The sequence below is a fragment of the Dendrobates tinctorius genome, unplaced genomic scaffold, assembly GCF_039654945.1.
Source record: "Dendrobates tinctorius isolate UK_male_01 unplaced genomic scaffold, ASM3965494v1 ptg000245l, whole genome shotgun sequence".
In the NCBI taxonomy this organism is placed as follows: domain Eukaryota; kingdom Metazoa; phylum Chordata; class Amphibia; order Anura; family Dendrobatidae; genus Dendrobates; species Dendrobates tinctorius.
This window is the reverse complement of record NW_027361912.1, coordinates 8,138,821-8,163,588: the sequence shown is the minus strand read 5'-3', so window position 1 is coordinate 8,163,588 and position 24,768 is coordinate 8,138,821. Positions and strand designations below refer to the sequence as shown.

General features: G+C 40.6%; 1 non-coding gene across 1 annotated transcript; it reads left to right on the top strand.

Moving 5' to 3' along the window:
- The first annotated feature begins 4,299 nt into the window (after positions 1-4,299).
- LOC141063090 (U4 spliceosomal RNA) lies at positions 4,300-4,440 on the top strand. The gene has a single exon (XR_012224774.1). It is a non-coding gene; the product is annotated as a U4 spliceosomal RNA (small nuclear RNA).
- The last annotated feature ends 20,328 nt before the right edge of the window (positions 4,441-24,768 follow it).

Below are 24,768 nucleotides of genomic sequence, written 5' to 3'. Positions count from 1 at the left end.
TTTAGCAGCAGGTGAATGTCTCACATCAACATATGGCATTTTTTAAACGTCCCTAACTGGGCAGCCTCCTCCCCCCAATGGCCGTGGTCACCACCGAGCGCACGCAACCGTGCGAGTGCCATTGCCCTGGACAGGTGGGTGGGCCGACTCGTGGGCGCGGGCACTGGCACAGGGTCCCTCATAGTGCAATCAAGTGTCTCTGACGGTGGTGGTGCACACCTGCCGTCAGACACACCGCCGTACTATGAGGGGCCCAGTGCCAGTGCCTATGCCCACAAGTGGGCCCCCCTTGCTTGGGCAGAGCCCCAGCATTTGCAATGTTTACCTCTCCCTGCTCCTCCGCTGTGTAGTCTGGGCTGTCAAATCAATCACTGGGACTGGCACTTCAAATTTGGTGAACTGTGTAATCCATGCAGAGAACACAGAGATTTTAAATGTTTAAACTATGCTCTATATACCTGCTATCCAGTGATAATGTACCCTATCTCAACTTTGTACAATCTGGTCTAATCCATACTGGGCCTGAGACCGTCTGAGCCTGCCTCCTGATTGATACACATAGGTTTTAATGTGTAAACTATGCAACATATATACGTGTTATCCAGTGAAACTGTACCATTTATCAACTTTCTCGAATCTTGTAGAATCCATACTGTGCCTGAGAACGGCTGCAGAGCTGTTAAGCAAGCTACAGCACCTGTGGTTTGGACACGTAATGTTGTGCATTTTTTCTGGAATGGCGGTTAGGCCGAAATCAGGAATTGCTGTTGACCTGCACTTACTGGGAAATCATCGTTCACGGCGAATTGGAATCCCAGATCCCCATCACTAACGGTGTTCAGCGGGTTATCTGCACCTGTAAATGACAAAAGATGGTCCTTTCAGTGTAGCGCGCATGTAGCCCCGGACATGGAAGGCCATGATAGCCCTGTTATTGCTCGATCGCACGTGCCAGAGCCTTGTGGCATGGTTGTGGTTTCCCGGGTAGAGTCCAATTAAGCCGCAGGCTCCACTCCTGGTGGTGCCCTTTTGGACATTCCTTTAAGGTTCAGCTTTGCAATCATACTGCGCCCGGAAAGCAAACACTTTGGCTTCATGGACGCTGTTTGGAGGTTCATGGGAATAACGCCGCCCGATCGCCAGTTGCCATAATTTATTGGTGGGAAGTACGACGGTATATGATCGTGTTCGTTTTCAGATTTTGTTTTTTTGGGTTTGGTTTTTACATTTTTAGTCCAGACTTTCTTGACTTCATAAGGGCATGACAAGCCTAGATCTGTGTCTCCTCCTCCTCCTCCTTTTACTCCTCCACCTCTTTTGTAAATGTAGTTGCCCTTTTCCATATGTTATTTTTGGCTTCTGAGCATTTTGTCGGCTTTGGGACACCTTTTAAGGTGTTTTGTAATTGTTTTCTATGTGTTAGTATGTGTTTGTGTTTGCCTGCCATTGTTTTCAGTGTGGTTCGACGAACATTCGACGAACTTGCCTCCTGCTCGACAAACCAAAACACTAGCGGGGTGACTCAACACTACTCATGATATATAGACATACATTGTTAATGTTTAAACTATGCTATATATACCTGCTATCTGATGATACTGTACACTTTGTCTACTTTTTATATTCTTGTCTAATCCATACTGAGCCTGGGAGTGTCTCTGTGTGACTGATGGAATATATATGGAGATTGACAATTATCCTTTGACTGAATAGAGCTGTTCGCTTCTGATACAGTACCCTTTATGTGATGTTATTTTGTGTCTATTTTGTGCTAAATTTGGAAGTTTGGTGGAAGAGGCCGCGGACATGTGCGTGGGGGGCCAGCTGGTGGTGCTGATGGTGGTGGTGCATCTGCTGGTAGTGGCAAAAGCACAATAGCAGCTAAGACAGGAGGTGTTGAGCCTGCGTCATGGTCTGTCTACGGAACGCCTGGAAGGCTACCTTTTCTGGGAGTAGGTTAACCGTTTTTAAAGCCGGAGCATGAGGAACTGGTTTGGGCTTACATTGCCGAAACAGACTCCAGCAAATATGCCCTCCTCTTCTGAAGTTTCAAAAAATGCAAGCACTGAGTCATCAAGTGCTGGCTCCTGGTCAGGAAGAACCCCTTTCCTTGTGTCCTGCACCCCCACCCAAAGTGAATGATGCAGCAGGCCAAACTTCACATTAGTCCATGTAGCTCTTTCTATCATACCATGCATGGGTTATCAAGTCAAACTGTGAATTCCCCAGTCCAAAATGAATCTGACATGGAGTGTGGGTGGCCAGGCTGGGCAGAGGGGTTAATCGTTACCGGGACGGTGTCTCCCTGGGATGTGTCACAGTGGTGGTGACCTGTTCCATGGCCCTGGGCGTCCATGCAAAGGGGTGAATTACGTTTAGAGGTGAATGATTCATGACGCCACCTGTGGTTTCTGAGTAGATTGACCAGTGCTGCAGTGGCGCTTCTCTGGGACAGAAGTTGTGGTGCAGCTAAGATGTAAAAGCCCAGCACAGGGCTGAGTTCAATGAAGTTCCCCCTGTTGACTCTCTCTTGGAACTTTCTCGTATGGCAGGCAGTCTTAGCCTTTTCCTTCTGGCTCCCACACGTCGCTGCTGGGGCCTCTGAGCCTTAGTTGGGTACAGAACATTTACAGCTGCTACTTCCTCCGGTTTCTGCTGAAGGAACGTCAGTGTCCCTACAAACTCGGAGACCGGAATCCGGACTATGCGCTCAAGCTAGGAGTGAGCCTTAACTCTGCTCATCCTCCAGCTCCCCTTCTCACGTCTACACACTTCCCCTACCCTTCACAGACTGCCCTAACTTACCTCCTCCCGACAACAGACAGCAGCTACTCAGCAGTCAGGTTCAGAGGTCTCCCTGCTGGCCTGGAGTGGGAAATGTGTTGTGTGTTGGTTTAACTGCTAGAGAGATCCTTCGTTGCTCCCAAGCATGACATCACACTCCCTAGGAGGAAGGTAATGTCACTGTGGCGACCGTACTCCTGGGGACGCCACAAGTGCACTGAGGCCCAGCCACTGCTAGATTATTCTGCTAGTACATTGACCCAGACCACTACATTCCCCTCGCACTCTACACAGCCTGAATGTGACCCAGCTGAAACTCAAGTTACCCTTCCCATATACTGTACCACCTTACACGGTGACAAAAAGGAAGGTGCAGCTTGAAAGTGCAGGTTCGGCCCACCCGCCGACAGACACACCGCCGTACTATGAGGGGCCCTGTGCCAGTGCCGTCGCCAACGAGTGGCCCCCCTGCTTGCTCTGGATCACAGCACTTGCAAAGTTGAAATACTTACCTCTCCCTGCTCCACCGCCATGACGTCTTCCGCGTTTCCAGACAGTGATATTCTCATCAGAGAGCGCAATGACATCACGTCTGTACGCCCAGATTAGTACAGGGATTCCCTAGTGAGGAGACTTATTTATTTTCAATGTTGGGACAGCAATTTTTGGGGAGCACTATACTCTGGAGAATGATATATGGGGCCCACCATACACTGGAGCATTCCAAAGGTGGACATCAGACACTGGAGCAGCATTTACAGGGCCCATTATACACTGGAGCATTAGAAATGGGGCCCATTATATATAGAGCATTATTTGGGCCCATAAGACATTGCAGCTTCATCCATGGGGACCAACATATACTGTAGCATTATGTGGAGCTCATCATATACTGTTTCAAACATTATATGGGACCAATGATTCTGTATGGTGAAATATATGGGCCTCATTACTCTGTATAGCGCACTATGCGGTGGCATAATACTGTATGGAGCAAGATACTGTCCGTTTTTGGAGCTATTGGAGAATTTAAAATGGATATCAGTCATGAGATGTAAAAAGTGAAGTATTTTTCAGTTTACTATGCCGCTATTTCTCTGCCGTATCGGAGCATCATGAGTTGTGGTATGTGTTAAAGGGGCCCTCTTTGGCCCAGGGCACATGAAAACCTGAAGCCAGCCCTACCCCCCACAAATTTAGCCAAATAACCCCCATTTTTCAGTGCGTAACTTGTATTATGAAGTAAATTAAGGTTGAAAGCTTCAGTAATAAGATTTGATGTTTTTGGCATTCAAAAGGGCACTGTAGGTGTGTTTCCTGGCCTCCACTCCCTGTCGATTTTGCTTCCCCACTGACTTGCATTGGGTTTCGTGTTTCAGTCGGCCTTCGACTTTTCACAAAAATCTGCCGATTTCGTTCGACCCGGCTTTTGCGAAAGTCGGGTTTCATGAAACCCGACTCGACCCAAAAAAAGGCAAAGTCGCTCAACTCTGCCTTGGTCACCTCAGTTCCTTCAACTTTGCACAGTGGCAATATCGTAGCCCATGAGGTTTAACCGAGGCATGATTATTGCTAATTGAAAACTTTTCCCAATACCCCGCCATGATGACTTGAAATACAGTCAGCTTTGGCAATTTTTGTTGGTCTCTCAGGAGACTTAATCCATGGTATGCAAATGACAGGGTCTTAGCAATATTGTATCCCATGAGGTGTGATTATTGCTAATTTAAAACTTTTCCTATTACTCTGCTATGATGATGGATCATTCCCAGGGCTGGTGGGGTTCTTGGTACCGGGCCAGTATTTCTAACGGATGTTTCGTTGTGGCAGTGGCCCTGGGTGTCCATGTAATAAAAGAGGATTGTTGCTGAATAAAGTTTATGTGTAGATAAGTTCTTGACGCCACCTGTGGCATCTGATCAGAGGGGATCAGCGCTGCAGTTCAGATTGTCTGGGACAGATGTTGTGATGGAACAGAGGTGTAATAGCTCTCCACACTCAGAGCTGTAGTCCCAGGGCAGTTGTGGTAGATGGTGTTGTGTACAGGCAAGGGATGTAGCATTGCTGAAGGTTTGACGCAAGAAGAAGGCAGAGACACAGCTGAATGCAGTTCCCAAGCTTTACTCACGTTTCTATTGCAAAGAAAAGGAGACACAGAACCGCAATAGGGTTTTATCCACGTTACAAGGAGAGATTACAAAAAGAAATTTGATCACCTGGTTAGGATGAGAAAAAGCATAATGGCTGGCGGCTGCTGCAGATCCACAGGTCCTCAACGATCAGAAGAAATCATGCATTCAGGGGAATTTATAGTTATATTCCGCGCTGCCACAAGGAAGTATTCCAGAAGATAGATGTCAAAGATTCACAGTGGTTAATTCAACGCATTTATTCATGTCCCCTTCGTCAGGAAATACCACACAGTATGTACATGCATCACACGTATATATAGTTAAGACAGGACGCTAGGATTTAAAAAAACGAGCGCCAACAGATCAGATGACACATTGTCAAAGTTCATAGTCATCACAGGGTTAACAGTCCACATGGATTATACCACATAGAAATGTATAATAAATCAATTATTAACTGCTGACAATCAGGGTTGCTGCAGCCATAGCACAGAGTGCTGACCACTATACGATCCTGGCTGATTGTGTAAAGGGTCAAACTAAAATGCGCCAGCTGTCTTTGAAATGACCTCACCCTTTAGACTGTTTTCTCATTTGAAGTCCCCCCACTTCATCATGTGCAGTCCCCCTCCCTCACCTAATTATTTGCAGTCCTCCCCCCGCATCATCATTTACAGTCCCCCTTCATTTGCAGCCTCCTCCGCCCCAGTTCATCATTTGCAGTCCCCCACTTCATCATTTGCAGTCCCCCTCCATCACTTGCAGTCTCCCTCCACCTCCCCCCTCACCCATATCATTCATTTTACGATTTCATGGATGCTCATTTTATAATGATTTCATGGATGCTCAACTCTGCTTCTGATGTCCTTGTACAGGACGGCATGTACGTGATGACATCATCGCATATGTGCCGTCACCTGACCAGAAGTCCAGAGGGTGGAGGAAGCAGGAGCTGCAAATCTGTCCAGGTTAGATGGCTGTAGAGCTCCGAGAAAAACTCCCAGCGCCAAGGGGTGCACAGTACTTCATTGCACTATGGGGTTTGGTGAGCAGAGGCATAAGAGGGGGGCCTAGTCCCAACTTGGTAATGCTGCTCTCCGGGCCTCATACAGCAATAAGGGCAGTAATGCCCTGATAGCGGCCCTTGAAGGTGTCCATTATTTCATAGTATCTTATATTATTATGTATAGTGCTGTGCATAAGTGGAAAGAAATGGCATGGCACGCTATGTGTGTCACTCACTCTATCTTTTTGCATCTGCAGATGTGCACCAGAGCACCCGTACCGTATGTTCATCATGTGAACTATTGTAGAAAACAAAATTTAGTAATTTTACTAAGTGTTATTTCTGATTAATTTATGTTTCTATTTTAGGAAGATTATTTTATTTTATAAAATGTGCCATGACTCAGAGTTGAACCAGGGTTGCTGTGGCCACATCGCATAGTGCTAATGATATGATCACGGCTGACAGAAGCTAGGCTCACTCTAAAATGCACTAACAGTCTTTGGAATTACCTCACCCTTTAGACTGCTTTGTGAAGACGTTTTTGCAATGCCCACACATTGGTCTGGTTGCTGGTAATTTTGCAATATTTTTAACATCTCTTCAGAAGCTAAGAGGAAGATGAGCATACAACTGATGTGCAGATATCAATGGTTTGGACAGAGATGGTTTGTATGTTAAGAGTTAACTCATCTGCTCGAATGCAACTCTTGGCCAGGGTCTGGTGGCCAAGCTCCATGGAAACGAGCTGTACCGTGTATGGCTATGTATACACGTGTGGAATTCCCACGGAAATTTCCACGGGAATTCCAGAATTCCATTCCACGGGAAATATGTGAGAAAACAGCATTTTAAATTCCCGCCTATGTCCCATGAAAACAGTAGCGATTTGCAAGTGTAATTAGCTTGCAAAATGCTAGCGTCTTCTAAGCCAGGGTTCCCCAACTCCAGTCCTCAAGGCCCAACAACAGGTCATGCTTTCATGATTTCCTTAGTATTGCCCAGGTGATAATTGCATCACCTGTACAATACAAGGGAAATCCTGAAAACATGACCTGTTGGTGGGCCTTGAGGACTGGAGTTGGGGAACCCTTTTCTAAGCGATCTGTAGCATCACTTGGAAAACTGATTGACAGGTTGGTCACACTCATCAAACATAGTGTTTGACGAGTGTGGCCAACTTTTTACTATTGAGGCTGCCTATGCAGCATCAGTAGTAAAAAGATATAAAGTTAAAAATAATAAAAAAACATGTTTTTCTCACCTTCCGGCGTCCCAGCGCAGTGTTCCCGATCCTCACGATGCTCCCGGCAAGTCCCGTTCCCAGGGATGCCTTGCGACAATGACCTTTGATGATTTTTGGCTCGGCCAGTGGTACTGATACTGCTACTGTTGACATAGATAGCGGTTTTCAAAACCTGACATCTGACTTGACAAATTTGCATAAAAGACTGACTAAAACATGGTGGAACATAAAGAGCCTAGAAGAGTATAAGAGATTGGGTCTTATACCTCGAGGATTAAGAGTTTAAATTTTTTCGGCATGGGAGGTGGACCAGGGATTCAAAGACACATGGGAGAATGGCCTAAAAAAGTTTTCATATGTTATTATCGATATGCTCATTGAACAAGATAGGGTGTTCCTGTCCCAGATCAGGGAGGAGATTAGGGAAAAGGAATCCAAACTTGATACCTTCGATAAAAAGACACAGGTGGATCCCTTTAAAAATCATTTAAAAGAACTCATCGATAGGTTTGAGAAAGATATTATTAGAGGTAAAAAAAAAAGTAAGTTCCAAAGGGACAAAATGGATTCAGACAAACAAAAAGTATTCAAATGGTCCCATCAGGGTCCAAGGGGTAAAACAATCAAAACTACTGTCAATAAGACTAATGAGATAGATAATCAAAATGCACCCACTCTGAGTAGTGATTTTTTATCAACCGACACAAGCGACCGGGAAAGCAGCATAGAAGGGGGCGAAGAAAATCCAAGATCACTTGTCAGAAGGAACAGGAATTTTCTAACCTGGTCACCGGGCTTGAAGAGGGAAACGAGATTCAACAATCGGAGACATTATTAAGTTTAAGCCCCCCTAATGTTTGCGACCCCGAGGGAGATGGGTTACGTATTATTAACCTCTCATCATATGCACTATCTGATCTTGAGATTAAACTTCTTACAAAGGGACTGTCTTTTTCACCAATGAATTGTCTCGACAAATTTGAGCTGACGAAAGATTTGTATTTATTTTGTAGACAACTAACATTTAAAATGTTATACCATCAACCGTCATTAATTGACGAACTTCCAGATCAGGACAGACAAGTTTTTCGGGATCTTTTGGATTTGCTCACAGAAAACGATAGTGAGCAAACTAGGAAAAGATTCAGTGGTAGATTACCTTCACAAGTCACCCCAAATTTTTCTATGTTCCCAGTAATCCAGATATTCTTTGATAAAACATGTGGGGACATTCAGGCACTCAAAGTGGACAAACATCATCAAAATAATCTGAGTGAAGGTGAAAGGTTGGCCCTTAATAGGCTACGAAACATTGATCTTTTTGAAATAAAAGAAGCAGACAAGGGTGGAAACATCGTCCTATGGCCCAAGACGATGTATTGCTTGGAGGCTAGGCGACAACTTAGTAATGCCCAATATTATCAACTATTACCCTCCGACACTACTACCATATTTAAGGGACAGCTGGACAGACTACTTTTGAGGGCCCATTCCTGTGGCATTATAATTAAAAAAGAACTAGATTTCTTGACTACCAGCCACCCAGTAATACCAACTTTATACATGCTACCTAAAGTACATAAGTCTGTTACAAAACCACCAGGTAGGCCGATTATCTCTGGATTGGGAGGTCTATATGAAAAACCTTGTTCTTATTTGGATTTTTTTTATAGCCCTTGGTCCTGGCTTTGGAATCTTATGTCCGTGATTTCTCCCATCTTCTTCTTTTGGAAACATTGGAGATACCAGATGATGCCATCCTAGTGACTCTCGATGTGGAGGCGCTATTCACCAACACCGAACATAAATTAGGTATGATAGCAGTGTCATATTTTTTGGAACTCTTTAGGATAAAATTCTTGGATTTAAGTGCGCTGCCAGACAAAATTCATATCCAAACCAGGTTGATGAATTAACCCTTTTATTCCCAACGCGTTTCGAAGTCCATAATAATTCTTCCTCAGGGGATGACATATGAATACACAGAGCTGTCTCCAGTTTTATACATTCACATTTCAACTATTGGCGCCAATGATGACATGTGATGCACACCAAAGGTCAAAGTTCAAAACAAAAATGTCATAAAATTGTCACATTAATTCATCTATGGTTGATAAAATCAATTTATTCTTACTTTTATTTTACAGGAAATCTAAAAACTTGAATTTATAAAAGAACAATAATAACGATTAAAAAGCGAACCTGCGTCTCAAAAAAAAGAAAATGGACCGCAGTCCAATGCTCACACCATCATACTGGGGAGGATTTCCAGAAAAAAGAAAAGAGAAAAAGGGAAAAGAATGAATCAAAAAAGTAAAATATGAAATTTTAGGTGAATGAATACAATACTATAAAATAAAATAAAAAAATATATATAATAAATATATATATTAAAAGGTATTAATGAAAAAATAAAATATATATATATATGAAATTTAAATGTGGTGTTTTGGTCAAATTATTTCATTTCCATTAGAAAAGAATAGGTGGCTCTCGTCAAACGGAACAGGACCCGCAAAGAATCCAATAAACCAGAAGAACTTGGATCGCTTACCATGCTGGACAGAAGAAAAAAGTGGGAAGAAACATAAAATGTTCTCAACCATATTTACACACTATAATTTATATACACATAAATCCCAAAAAACCAATAAGATTATAAATAAAAATATCATATGAAATTTTATGTATAAAAACGCATCCGATAATTGAATAAAAATTAAGGAACATACTGAAGAGATATAAAAACACAACAAAGGGTTGTACTAATAAATTATCAAGAATGAAAAAATAATGTTTCAAGGAGAAAAATTCCACAAATTCATTTAACCCTTTAGGTTACTTATCAGAAGAAACAGAACCCGCAAAAGAACTATGGAAAGGAACATCCCGAAGAAAAAGAGGAAAAAACAACAATTGATGTTATCAACCAAACTGCGCAATACAATTATAGATTAACCCCCCCAAAATTAAGAAAATTTACATACTGAACTGCTTCTAAAAATTAATTAAAAATTATTATGTACAGTATACTAAAAAGTTATAAAAACACAACAAATTGTAGTAGTAAATTATTACAAACGAAAAATTATCATATTTTTAAAGAAAAACTTCCGTAATTTCATTTAACCCATTAGTTTTCAGGGTGTTAAGTCTATAAATCCAGAAAATCTCTTTCCTGTTTAGTTGCCCCATTCTATCTGGATGGTTACTGGGAATTTGCTCAATAGGGCTAATTTTTAATCCTTTTAAACTTTTATTATGTGTTAAAGAAAAATGTCTGGACAATCCATGTTGTAAAAAACCTTTTTTGATGTTATATCTATGGGAATTCATTCTAAGGTGTAACGGCTGTGTAGTCCTGCCAACACATTGTTTCCCACATTCACACTCGATTAAATAAATTACAAATTCTGTAGTACAATTAAGAAAATCTCTGATAGGAAAAGATTCATTAGTTGTGGTTGATTTAAAGAATTTTTCTCTATGTGTTATAATGTTACAACAAGAACAATTTTTCTTCCCACATCTAAAAATCCCTCTTATAGGACCATTAGTCGCTATAACCATTTTATTCTCATTTCTCAAACGACTAGGGGCCACCAAATTTTTTATAGTAGGGGCCCTCCTAAATGTAACTCCCGGAATACTGGGGAGAATTTTTTGTAAAATCGAATCATTCAGTAAAATGTGCCAATTTTTACACAAAATCTTTCTTATTTTTATATTTTCTGCACAAAATTGGGTTATAAAATTAGTCGTGAATTTTTTATTATCGGATTTAACCATTTTCACTTCTTTAATGAGAGAATTTTGTGACAAGTTCAAACATTTACTATAAGCATTCTTAATTAAATTTTCAGGATATTTTTTATTAGTAAATCTACTCATTAAGATTTTTGCTTGAATCCTTATAATCCTCTATACTGGAACAGTTTTTCCTAATTCTCCTGTACTGGTTATCCGGAATGTTTCTTAACCATTTTCCATAATGTCCGCTGTTGAAGGGTATGTAGCTATTTGTATCTACATTCTTAAAAAAAGTTTTTGCCATAATTCCATTATCTTTAATAAAAATTGTTACATCCAAAAAACTGATATTGCTTTCATTATATATTGAGGAGAAAGATATACCCCAGTTATTGTTATTAATATCCTGAATGAAATTATCAATATTACTATTGGAATTGTCCCATATGAAAAATAAATCATCGATGAATCTCTTATATAAAATTATACTGTTACACCATTCAGAGTTAAAAATATAAAATTCTTCAAAGATACCCATAAAAATATTTGCATAAGTGGGTGCGACTTTAGAGCCCATCGCAGTCCCAAGCTGCTGATGATAAAGACATCGTTCAAAAGTAAAATAGTTGTTCTTTAAAATAAATTCCATACCCTTTAAAAGAAAATTTTTTTGATTTTTCGATAATCTATTATCCCCTATTAAAATTTTATTAAAACAAGCAAGACCCAAATTGTGCGATATATTGGAATATAACGATGATACATCCATACTTAAAAGTAGAAAATGTGGTTTCCATTCAATACCCTGGAGACACTGAATTAAATTAGTTGAGTCTCTAATAAAACTTTTCATTGTTGGAACATGTGTGACCATAATTCTATCAATAAAATGGGACAAATTGCTTGTTACTGAACCAATACCTGATATAATTGGTCTCCCAGGGGGATTTTCTAGATTTTTGTGTATTTTGGGCAGATGATAAAAAAATGGAGTACGAGGATTAGAAACTTTTAAAAATCTATATTCATTTTTATTAAAAATATTCATTTCCTTACCCTCTAGAATTAATTTATCATAATTAATTTTGATATTTGGAATAACATCAAACGAAATTTTTTTGTAATATTTTTCATCAGATAAAATTCTATATGCTTCATCGCAATAATCTTTCCTATCCTGTATCACTACTCCACCACCTTTATCCACTGAACGGATTACAATATCAGTATTGGATATTAATGACTTCAATGCTGTTTTCTCATTTTTTGTCAGGTTATGTTTTGATTTAATAGGAATCATTTCCTTGAATTCCTTCTGCACAATATCATTGAATACATTCAGGTGATGACCTCTACTTTCAATCGGGTAGAAATTACTTTTGATGGGTACATCCAAATGAAATTCCTCTTGAGAAATGTTTTCATTATTCAATAAATTATTATTCATTTCTTTCATTAAAAAATGTCTTTTCAATGTTAATTTTCTAATGAATACTTGTAAGTCTAAAAAAAGATCGAAATCATTAGTTTTATGGGTAGGACAAAAAGTTAATCTTTTTGACAACACATTTTTTTCTGCCATTGTTAAAACGTGAGAAGATAAATTAAAAATATTATTTCCATCATCTGAAAAAAAACTTGCTTTTATCTTTTGTTAATCCTTTGTTTTTCCTTTCTTTTTTTCTCCCCCCTCTGGTTCCTCTATAGGATTTTTTCTTTTTCCATTTTTTGGTGAGAAAAAGTTCTTTATTTGTGCGTTTTTCAGTGCTCGCGGTAAAAAAGGAACCGTGGCGTTATTATCGATATTGGAATTATCTATAAGAATCGTTTCTCCATTTGGGGTACTGGAAATATCATTGTCATAAACAGAAAAATCAAATAACGATTTTTGTGTGCATTCCGGGAATTCCATTAGTGCAGGTGATGGGATTTCATCAGGGATGGGTGTGATGATTTTATTAGTGTCTATAATAGGGTCTACAGCATCAATGAGGTTTTTATCCTCATTTAAACACTTCATTTGCTTTTTATACTATCAAGGTGTTTAATAGCCTCAATTAAAGGTGCTGTCATTTTAGTGATTTTCAGTGTAGGTGGTTTTGAAAAAATATTATTATCCACATTATCCTTATCCTTTGTCTGGGTTCTTCTATTGCTATTCATTGCTGGAGATTTATTCTGAACGTCAGAGTTGATTTTATCACAAAATTTCATATTATCTTTTACTTTTTTGATTCATTCTTTTCCCTTTTTCTCTTTTCTTTTTTCTGGAAATCCTCCCCAGTATGATGGTGTGAGCGTTGGACTGCGGTCCTTTTTCTTTTTTTGAGACGGAGGTTCGCTTTTTAATCGTTATTATTGTTCTTTTATAAACTCAAGTTTTTAGATTTCCTGTGAAATAAAAGTAAGAATAGATTGATTTTATCAACCATAGATGAATTAATGTGACAATTTTCTGACATTTTTGTTTTGAACTTTGACCTTTGGAGTGTATCACATGTCATCATTGGCGCCAATATTTGAAATGTGAATGTATAAAACTGGAGACAGCTCTGTGTATTCATATGTCAATCCCTGAGGAAGAAGTATTATGGACTTCGAAACGTGTTGGGAATAAAAGGGTTAATTCATCAACCTGGTTTGGATATGAATTTTGTCTAGCAGCGCACTTAAATCCAAGAATTTTATCCTAAAGAATTTATGTGGCGGTCTCAGTGTTATGGACCGTTGGATGTGCAGCAGGCTGACATACTGATCCTATGTGCTTGACTCTCTCCTGGGAAGGGTGAGTATAAACTTTAATATTCCTTATTAGAGTTGAGCGACTTTGGTCGGATCGGGTTTCATGAAACAAAATTTGTTTCAGATGAAACTCGTCCGACTAGGGCAAAAAAAGTCGGAGTTTCGTCCGAAACCTATTCCCCATTGACTTGCATTGGGGTTGGGTTTCGGACGAAACTCCGACTTTTTTTGCCCTAGTCGGACGAGTTTCATCTGAAACAAATTTTGTTTCATGAAACCCGATCTGACCAAAGTCGCTCAACTCTATTCCTTATAAGATTGCCCGGATAAGACCCTATTGCGCTCTTGTTTTACCTATAGTGTGAACAAGTTTGATATTTTTTGGAACGCCAGACTACGGGAGACAGAGGCCATGATGCCTTTATTTTGGAATTACTTAAATTTGTCCTAGAGAAAAATTACTTTGTATTTGACAGAGCATATTACAAGCAGGTATCTGGCACCGCTATGGGGGCCAAATGTGCACCCTCCAACGCAAATCTTTTTTTGGGTTGGTGGGAGCAGACACATGTATATAAGCAGGATGAGTTCTCCAAATTTGTGATTAAGTGGCACCAATACATTGACGACATTGTAATTGTCTTGTCTGGGACCCCATAACAATTAAATGTTTTCATTGATGGACTCAATAATAACGGATGGAACATCAGGTTTACCTCTTTTTCTTCTTCCAACTTAGTTGATTTTTTGGATTTAAAATTACAGATCCGTCAGAATCGTATAATCACGACACTGTTTCGGAAGGAAACGGCAGCGAATAATGTGCTGCACTTTGACAGCTTTCATCCAGCACATCTACAGAGAGGAATACCAAAGGGACAATTCATCAGACTAAGGAGGAATTGTAGTCGTACCGAGGACTTCCTTGAGGAATCCCGTCACCTCACTAACAGGTTCCGTGAAAGGGGATATCCAAAAAAAATTATATCGCAAGCTTTTGAATTTTCCATTAATAAATCTAAGGAAGAAACTTGGAAACGACGGGTAACAACAGTGCCCAATCGGATTAGTTTGATCACGCGGTTTAACAACCAGTGAAACGATATATATCGGATCCTTGGAAATAATTGGGATATACTCTGGAGTGAACCTAAATTAAGACACTTTGTAGATAGTCGACCAAGAGTGGTGTCCAGGAGGGAGAAAAACCTGAAAGAGTATTTATCTAACAGCCTCTTCAGGCGCCCTATGACCAAAATTAGAACAGGCCATGATAACAGGGGAACTTTTCGTTGTGGTAACTGCTCTATTTTCCCTTTGATTATCTCTAATCGTTCTGTCTCTTTGCTTTGTCTGCCCACACAGCTACAGTCCAGGGCGTACTTCAACTGTCGTTCTCGCAACCTGGTTTATGCTTTAATCTGTGGATGTAAGAAAATCTACATTGGGCAGACAACGTAGGAATTGAGACGCAGAACGCAACAACACCTTTCAAATATATCAACTGCCAGCTCCGATAAGGGCAAAGGTAAACCCATCACCTCGGTAGCTGCTCATTTTTTGGACCATCATGGGGGTTCCTCAGCTTCCCTTAGAGTGATGGGCCTAGAAGGGATACACATCAATATTAGAGGGGGTAATGCAACAGATGAACTCCTTCGGTGGGAAGCTAGATGGATCTATGATTTGGGCTGCCTTTCACCGGCCAGACTCAATGAGGAATTGCTTTACATTGGTTTCTATAGGAGGCTATAGATGCCACTGCTCCTCTCTGAGGGGCCGGTGCACGGCAGCATAAAGTTGCTGGGCGCATATATGCATTTTTCTCTTTTTCTTCCCCCTCCCCCCTTCCTTCTCTCTCTTTCTTGGCTCTCTTATGGATCTCTCCTTTTATTTTCAGGTTTCTGTCTAGGCCAAGCTGGAAAAGATACAGTCTGTTATGGATGAAGTTCTTTGGATTAAAGTTCAGGATGAAGTCTTTGGACTTAATATTGTATAAATCACACTTCTATTATGCTATTTTTTGAGTCTGATGGACTTTCAATCAATCTATCCACTGAGCAGTGTTCATGTGATATTATTGTCCATACATGACCTTAAACAACCAGGTTTTTTCTAGTGTTTCATTATGGGCTACAACACTAACTCTGAGCTTGGGAATTATGTATATGCCTTGTTAAGACATTTTCTTTTTAAGGATTTATCTTCTGTACAAGCCTGTAGGGCTATTAGCACATTGAATTTTCATATACGGATGATGAAGTATTCTTTATCGCTTGTACGCCATTGTACTTATATATTGGGGCCTATTATCCCCTATACCTTATAATAGGGGAGTTTTTGAAGAATTCTCTGATAAAAATGAATCAAGGATTGTATGTTAAGAGTTTCTTACGCGCCACTATATCTATATCGACATGGTTAAATGATCCGTGTCTGACTGGTGTTTATTTTCACTGACTAGGCGGCGAAATCACACATCCTTAGGTATATGATTTATTAAACAGGCTTTACTCACTTCTAATGGACCATTTTGGAGTGTTTCCTTTGTGTATTACACTCGAATGGACAACAAGTGCAGCACTTTTATGTGTTGACTGCACTCGGATGGATAATAAGTGCGGAATTTTTATGTATTGATTAAATCCTGGGCACTTTGCACTAGCTAGTTCTGTATCTTTATAATGGCATCTCTTTGTATAAATATTCTTTCTTGTGTAAGTATGCACATGTAATTCTGTTGTTGACAATAACAATAAAAAAGTCCTTTTTCTATACCTACCCATGATGAGCGTTAAGAGTTCACTTTTATGGGATACCAACGGTGGTTTTGATCCACCAAACAGGTTTTATCCGTGAACTTTTAATGAATTTCTCTCTAGGTCCCCACTTTGTGTGTTTCACTCGAATGGACAACAAGTGCAGCACTTGTTTTGTAGCACTTGGTTTGAAATAAATACTCGGCTCTTACTGGGTAGACATCCGAACATGAATACAGTGGGGAAAAAAAGTATTTAGTCAGTCAGCAATAGTGCAAGTTCCACCACTTAAAAAGATGAGAGGCGTCTGTAATTTACATCATAGGTAGACCTCAACTATGGGAGACAAACTGAGAAAAAAAAATCCAGAAAATCACATTGTCTGTTTTTTTTAATTTTATTTGCATATTATGGTGGAAAATAAGTATTTGGTCAGAAACAAAATTTCATCTCAATACTTTGTGATATATCCTTTGTTGGCAATGACAGAGGTCAAACGTTTTCTGTAAGTCTTCACAAGGTTGCCACAAACTGTTGTTGGTATGTTGGCCCATTCCTCCATGCAGATCTCCTCTAGAGCAGTGATGTTTTTGGCTTTTCGCTTGGCAACAAGGACTTTCAACTCCCTCCAAAGGTTTTCTATAGGGTTGAGATCTGGAGACTGGCTAGGCCACTCCAGGACCTTGAAATGCTTCTTACGAAGCCACTCCTTCATTGCCCTGGCGGTGTGCTTTGGATCATTGTCATGTTGAAAGACCCAGCCACGTTTCATCTTCAATGCCCTTGCTGATGGAAGGAGGTTTGCACTCAAAATCTCACGATACATGGCCCCATTCATTCTTTCATTTACCCGGATCAGTCGTCCTGGCCCCTTTGCAGAGAAACAGCCCCAAAGCATGATGTTTCCACCACCATGCTTTACAGTAGGTATGGTGTTTGATGGATGCAACTCAGTATTCTTTTTCCTCCAAACACGACAAGTTGTGTTTCTACCAAACAGTTCCAGTTTGGTTTCATCAGACCATAGGACATTCTCCCAAAACTCCTCTGGATCATTCAAATGCTCTCTAGCAAACTTCAGACGGGCCCGGACATGTACAGGCTTAAGCAGTGGGACACGTCTGGCACTGCAGGATCTGAGTCCATGGTGGCGTAGTGTGTTACTTATGGTAGGCCTTGTTACATTGGTCCCAGCTCTCTGCAGTTCATTCACTAGGTCCCCCCGCGTGGTTCTGGGATTTTTGCTCACCGTTCTTGTGATCATTCTGACCCCACGGGGTGGGATTTTGCGTGGAGCACCAGATCGAGGGAGATTATCAGTGGTCTTGTATGTCTTCCATTTTCTAATTATTGCTCCCACAGTTGATTTCTTCACTCCAAGCTGGTTGGCTATTGCAGATTCAGTCTTCCCAGCCTGGTGCAGGGCTACAATTTTGTTTCTGGTGTCCTTTGACAGCTCTTTGGTCTTCACCATAGTGGAGTTTGGAGTCAGACTGTTTGAGGGTGTGCACAGGTGTCTTTTTATACTGATAACAAGTTTAAGCAGGTGCCATTACTACAGGTAATGAGTGGAGGAAAGAGGAGACTCTTAAAGAAGAAGTTACAGGTCTGTGAGAGCCAGAAATCTTGATTGCTTGTTTCTGACCAAATACTTATTTTCCACCATAATATGCAAATAAAATGAAAAAAAAACAGACAATGTGATTTTCTGGATTTTTTTTTCTCAGTTTGTCTCCCATAGTTGAGGTCTACCTATGATGTAAATTAGACGCCTCTCATCTTTTTAAGTGGTGGAACTTGCACTATTGCTGACTGACTAAATACTTTTTTTCCCCACTGTATATGTGATCTTTGGGCCAGTATTAACCAGTTTTCGACTAATATACAGTCTTCGTGTTTTATTGCATGTTAGTGAAAAACCCAAATATAAAGTGCTCTCAGTGAGAGAAACAAAATAGGAATCTTGTGGGTATGATACCTTTTAATGGCTAACAAATAATAGTGAATGTTGTTACAAAGCAAGCTTTCGGGACTGCTTACGTCCCTTCATCAGGCTGATATGACAAAATATTTGAAGAAACCTTATTTATATACATTTTAAAGCACAACATTTCAATAAACAAACAATGAGCTTGGAGAGACGTAAGCTAAGCTAAGAAACTTCACCATATCCTACACAAGGATGACCGGTTAAAAACACTATTCAAAGACCCCCCTTGCTATGTTACAGACAACCTCCCAATCTAAGAAACATCATTATCCGAAGTTCAATGCCCTCTGATTCACCAAGAGGAACATATCCTTGCAATGGGAGAAGATGCAAAACCTGCATTCATATAGAGACCAAAGACAAAATCCAAATTCCCAACACACAGCAGGACTATAAGATCCCAGGGACATTCACATGTTCCTCTTCCAATGTGGTGTATTTAATTCTATGCAATATATGTCCTGTGGGTGGCCTCTATGTTGAAGAAACAGGACAGAGACTGAGAGCAAGGATGAGGTCTCATCGTCCTACAATTACAGACAAAAAAAACCATTTACCTGTGGCTAAACATTTCTGTGGTCCAGGACACAACATAGACAATATGAAAGTTGACATTTTAAAAGGCAATTTTAAATCACAGACACATCGGAGAGTGTGGGAGCACAAATTCATTACAATCTTTGATTCTATTCACACAGGACTCAATTTGTCATAAGGTTTTATGACCCATTACCATATCTGAGCTATCTCCCCCAAATAGCCCTTTGATCTTCAGAACTTTTCACACTACCTATCTAATCTTACCTAATTAAGGATTCTCTCTCCAAGCTCATTGCTTGTTTATTGAAATGTTGTGCTTTAAACTGTATATAAATAAGGTTTCTTCAAATATTTTGTCATATCAGCCTGATGAAGGGACATAAGCAGTCCCGAAAGCTTGCTTTGTAGCAACATTCACTATTATTTGTTAGCCATTAAAAGGTATCATACCCACAAGATTACTATTTTGTTTCTCTCACTTTATATATTTTTTTCTACTGGCTAACTCGGTACCAAACCACTTTTTTCGTTTTACTAAATGGAGGATACCAGAATGTACCGTCCATCTATGGAACTGAAAGATCGTCTGAAGAAACTGGCACAACTGGATAGCGACATCTTCTTTTTAACAAGATGCAAGAAGGAGCACTTAATACCCAAAGGACTAAGCTTAAAGAATCCCATTCGGAATACCTACAATACTCATTACTCACAGGACTACAGGACTTTGGAGAGACTACGGAACCACCTTATTCATGTTTTCTACAGCACAAAGAAAACGGTCCAAATGGAAATACAAACTTTAAGGAGTACAATTGCTGGTGACATACAGCAGAAAATGCAGCTTTTCTATACAACACTGCAGTCGTACCTAATACACAACAAGAAAAAGAAACTCCACAGACTTCGACTGAAAGCAGGATTACATTCCAGCACCAGTCAAGACCCTCCTAAACACTACAGCATGGGGCAAAACCACCAGAAGGACACAGGTACAGTCAGCTGTGTTATTAATCTGTCATCTTACAAACCCACTAATCTAGAACTCAATGACTTTCCAGAGGTCTCACATTCTGTCCTACAAAACCTCTAGACAAAACAGAACTTTGTAGTGACATGGAACAATACTTCAGGAGACTTAGACTGAACGAGTTCTTCTCTGTCAAAGAGGACTTGGGGCTTCTGGGCAGCCAAACTCAAGTCAGACTAGAGAATAAGAAAAACTCTGACTGGACACCTCCCTCTGGCCGCAACACCATTTTGGACCAATATATTGACTCATTTAGACATTCGATGCAGTCCATGATATTGGATAAAAAAGCAAAGGAAACATCTAATATAAGTTTGCAGGAGAAAAAGGCAATTCACGGCCTTAAGAACATCAGGGAGATCACTATTAAGCCTGCGGATAAAGGTGGTGCCATAGTTCTCCTTAATACAACGAACTACATCAAAGAGGCTCACAGACAGCTGATGGATATACAGTACTACACCAAACTGGATGATGACCCAACTCCAAAATATCTGAGGGAGTTGAAAAGAGTCATCAAAGGTCTATGTACAGACCCCATAAACCTTCTGGACTTAATAACAGAGAATCCAAGGATGGGAACTTTCTATATGCTTCCCAAGATTCATAAGCCAGGCAACCCAGGGAGGCCAATCACCTCAGGGGTGGGAACGCTAACTGAAAAATTCTCAGGGTGGATTGAAAACATCCTCAAGCCGCTGGTAAGGAAGACAGCCAGCTATATACAGGACACTACAGACCTGCTTAATACGCTATCCACGATAGGTCCCCTCCCCGACAGCACCATCTTAGCCACCATGGACGTCGAATCCTTATATTCCAACATTCCACACGAAGATTGACTAGCCACCTGCCGAATGTTTCTTGAGGCCAATAGGATCCCCTCCAAGTCTGTAATAGCACTTACCAGATTCATCCTCACACACAACTTTTTCTCTTTCGGTGAGGAGCTATACCTACAACGCACCGGCACCGCTATGGAAAGTAAAATGGCACCCCAGTACGCTAACCTCTTCATGGCTAAACTGGAAAATGACTTTTTAACATCCTGCTCCATCAAACCCTTTGCATATTTCCGATACATTGATAACATATTAATAATCTGGACTGAGCCTGAACAAGAACTTCTAAATTTCCATGACAAATTCAACAAATTTCATCCAACCATAAACTTGACATTAGACCATTCAAAAACAAAAATCAACTTCCTAGACACCACCATAAAAATCCAAAATGGTTCATTCCAAACATCAGTATATCGGAAACCAATTGACCGTCCCACATACCTCAAATGGGACAGCTTCCATCCTAAACACATTAAGAAATCCATTGTCTACAGCCAGGCCCTCAGATATAACCGTATCTGTTCCAGTCCCAAGGACAGGGATGAACACCTAACCCAGCTTAAAATGTCATTTTTAAATCAAGGTTACCATCCCACCTCCATTGATGATCAGATCGTTAGGGCCACAAGGATCCCTAGAAGTCAAGTACTTCAATACAGAAAAAAAAGGAAAATCATTGTGTACCTCTGGTGGTGACCTACAACCCACAGCTTGAAATACTCAGAAAAATGGCTAAGAAACTTCACCATATCCTACACAAGGATGATCGGTTAAAAACACTATTCAAAGACCCCCCCTGCTATGTTACAGACAACCTCCCAATCTAAGAAACATCATTATCCGAAGTTCAATGCCCTCTGATTCACCAAGAGGAACATATCCTTGCAATGGGAGAAGATGCAAAACATGCATTCATATAGAGACCAAAGACAAAATCCAAATTCCCAACACACAGCAGGACTATAAGATCCCAGGGACATTCACATGTTCCTCTTCCAATGTGGTGTATTTAATTCTATGCAATATATGTCTTGTGGGTGGCTTCTATGTTGGAGAAACAGGACAGAGACTGAGAGCAAGGATGAGGTTTCATCGTCATACAATTACAGACAAAAAAACCCATTTACCTGTGGCTAAACATTTCTGTTTTTCAGGACACAACATAGGCAATATGAAAGTTGTCATTTTAAAAGGCAATTTTAAATCACAGACACATCAGAGAGTGTGGGAGCACAAATTCATTACAATCTTTGATTCTATTCACACAGGACTCAATTTGTCAGAAGATTTTAGGAACTATTACTATATCAGAGCTATCTCCTCCAAGTAGCCCTTTTATCTTCAGAACTTTTCACACTACCTATCTAATCTTACCTAATTAAGTATTCTCTCTCCAAGCTCATTGTTTATTGAAATGTTGTGCTATTAGGGGGTTTTACACATAGTGATATCGCTATGTGTGATACTTACCTCCGACCGGCTCCCCGCTGTCCATCGCTGATCGCGCGATAATGTCCGGCTCCATTTCTCGTCGTCAGCTTCCTGCTGGGGCTTCCTGCTGTGATGACGAGCGACGCTGGATGCGGGCGGGAGGACGTCTTCATCGCTGTGTGTGAAAGGTGAGTATCGTGCGCTGCGTCGCTGCTGCATCGCTGTGAGATCTTTCTGTGTGAAAGCTCACTAGCGATCATTTAGCGATGCACCAGCGATCCTGACCGGGTCGTAACGCTGGTCAGATCGCTGGTGCATCGCTAAATGTAAAAGGGCCTTTAAACTGTATATAAATAAGGTTTCTTCAAATATTTTGACATATCAGCCTGATGAAGGGACCTAAGCAGTCCCGAAAGCTTGCCTTGTAACAACATTCACTATTATTTGTTAGCCATTGAAAGGTATCATACCCACAAGATTCCTATTTTGTTTCTCTCACTTAGAGCAGTTTATATATTTTTTTCTACTGGCTAAAGGTACTGTCACACTTAGCGATATGACGCGGTCAGGATCGCTGGTACATCGCTAAGTGGTCGCTAGTGAGCTGCCACACAGGCAGATCTCACTAGTGACATCGCTGGGGACGGGGGTCGCTGCTCACCTGTCACACCAGGCGATCCTGCCTCCTCCCGCCCGAGTCCACGCTCGTCTCTCGTCTCTCCACAGGAAGCGCCGCAGGAAGCTGACGACAAGAAGCAGTCCTGAACGTTCTCGCGCGATCAGCGATAACCAGCGGGGGAGCCGGTCGTAGGTAAGTATCAGACATAGCGATATCGCTAGCAATATCGCTATAACGTCACTAGTTATAGCGATATTGCTAGCGATATCTCTTAGTGTCACAGGCCCTTAACACGGTACCAAACCACTTTTTTCGTTTTAGTGAAAAACCCAGTGTTGGATGTTACTTATTGTGATTTCCACTTGCATACATCGAGAAAGGATACTGCATAGCAATGCCCGTCCTATAATATAGGTGCATAGGCGCAGTTCAACCGGCGTCAGAAAAAAGTCAGAAACTTTCCCACAGTAATTATTTCATCTCCAGGCAGCCATTGAGGCTGCGCAGAGCTGAATTAATTAAAATCTGCCCTCACTCACCTGCTTTACCTCTCTGATTGACGAATTACCACGGGAGCCCACGCAATTTTTTACAACGAATTAACCCCTTAAATTAACACCTGCACCCCCAAATTTTATACACAAAACCTCATCTAATTTCTAGTGAAAGACATATAAAAAAAACATGACATGAAATGGTTTACTGTATGTAAGCCATGTGTCATTTCATGTTGGGTTGGAGAATGATTTTATAGAAGCCAGCAATTGAATTAGCGGCTATTCTGCTATGAAGAACTCTATGAAATAGAAATACATATATATATATATATCTCAATGACATGTATGTATATATATATATATATATATATATATATATGCATTATATGTGTCTATATCTATTCTTTCGTTTGTGTTTGAAAACCTGTCATAGGGCTCCATTATATGTCCATTTTGCAAGCCTGCGAGAAAATCTCGGCAAACGGATTACATACGGATGCTTACATGCGCAAAATACGCGACCACACCTTGCTTACGGATGACCTACGGAGCACTATTTAGAGTACATTTCTCAATATTACGCATGTAAAATACGGACCGTATTTTGCGTTGGTTAGTGTGACCCCGGCCTTAATCATGTACCGACAAGCTGCTCTCCCTAATGCTCTTAATGTTCAGTGACAAACAGAGAAACAGGAAGAGAAGCTCGTTGTCACAGGACCATAAGTATGAATATCGCATATGAGTGAAGTGTCCATGTGATGACTACTTGAACCTGCAGAGCTGAATCCTGACATTGCAGGCTTCTGAATTCTCACAACGAATGCACTGCACACTTTTAGGATTCTCTCATACCGGTGGCAAGAGTACATGGTCATGTCAGCACAAGCATGTGATTTATATACTTCTGGCCACATTCCGACTAGACGTGCCCGGCCTCGCTCTATTCAATTTCATTGAGTGAGGCCACGCATGTCTAGTCAGCACGTGACCACATGTTTGTAAATTACCGGCACGAGAGAATCCTAACAGCGTTCAGTGAGCACTGTGAGAATTCAGATGTCTGCAGTCACATAGAATGACTGCAGACTCAGCACAAACCTGGACAACCCCTTTATTGCTCCTAACAAATAAAGACATGAGAATTAGTCAGTATCACAAATAGTATTTACATCAAGGTAGATGACGTCGTCTCTGGAGTCGTTTTCCTTTTCTTCTTCTTGTCCAGACCTTATGATGAGTTCTCATCCACAGCCGTCTCTGCAGACTTTCATCTTCTTCGGTCTTCTGCAGCAACTCTCCACACGATCCCCTTAAAGATAGAAGTGTCATTATAATGCTCATGAATAAAAATATCTGCAATATACTGTCACCTCACACTATTCCCCTCCCTGCTC